Source organism: Octopus bimaculoides, chromosome 27, assembly GCF_001194135.2.
Source record: "Octopus bimaculoides isolate UCB-OBI-ISO-001 chromosome 27, ASM119413v2, whole genome shotgun sequence".
Classification (NCBI taxonomy): domain Eukaryota; kingdom Metazoa; phylum Mollusca; class Cephalopoda; order Octopoda; family Octopodidae; genus Octopus; species Octopus bimaculoides.
Window position 1 is genome coordinate 15,414,526 of NC_069007.1, and position 1,323 is coordinate 15,415,848.

The following is a 1,323-nucleotide window of genomic DNA, read 5'->3' on the forward strand; positions in this document are numbered from 1 at the left end:
ATGTGTGTTTGTGCAGAAATACGTCAAAATATTTCTAGGTACACCCCCGTTGCCACGTAAAAAGACTGCATATACAATCTCGCACACATACATACGCATGCGAAATGAAATCTACGATATGCCAAAAAATCACACGAGCATAAACAATACCCGAAAAAAAACGCACACACATAACAAAAAAAAAAACCCAAAAAAACAACCGAAACACTACCAGAATCTCTACCGCAAGCACCCCCCCCCACACTGCCACTATCGTCACTATCACCACTATTCGCACGTAGAATGCACACTCCGACCCACGCCAGCGCAACAAAAATTAATAAATTAACAGAGAAAATCAGCCAAAGATATTATTCATATATAAACAAAAACAATACGAAATAAAATAGAATAAAATGAAATAAAATAAAACAATGCATGACAAAACTAACAAAGACAAGATGGCGGCTGTGTTATTTCCAGCAACTCACATGTCCACCTCTTCGCCTTCTGCTCCACGTTCTAAAGCACACCAATGCCTCCGCACCTTCCATAACACCACCGACCCACAAACTTTAGATATAATATTATATATCTATATAGTTCTTGGTGTTTTGTGATTAGATTTCATACTTCTATATTTCTGTTTTAAGTCAGTAGTTTATCGGTCTGTTACAGATAAGGAATGGTTAAAAAAATAAATAAATACCAGAGCAAAACAAAAAAACAAAAAAAAACACAATGAAAATATAACAAAGCCTAAAAATGAATAGAAAAATTATAAATAACATACAAGAAGAACAAAGAAGAACAACATACAAACGAAAGAAAATAAACAAAAACAACTACAGCAACAACAGCAGCTGCAGCAGCCGCAGCGGCAGCCGCAGCAGCGACATCAACGTATAAAACAATACAATAATATAAAAGAAAATGTATATATAACACCAAAAGCAAGGTAGAAAAACAAAATAATAATAATAATAATAATAATAATAATAATAAAAAGAAGTAAATAAATAACTGAATGGAACGCTGTTTGTTGCTGAGCTTTTGTTGTTGTTGTTGAAGTTGCTTCTGTTGATATCGATGATAACGATGACGATGATGACGATGATGACGATGATGATGATGACGACGACGACAAACGACGACGACGACGATGATGATGATGATGATGATGATGATGATGATGATGATGATGATGATGATGATGATTATGATTATGATGATGATTATGATGATAACGACGCCGGAAAGGACGATAATGATTGTCATGGCGATTATGGTGATGGTGATGGTTGTGGAGGATACTCTTCGCCATGCGATGATGATGAGGAGGAG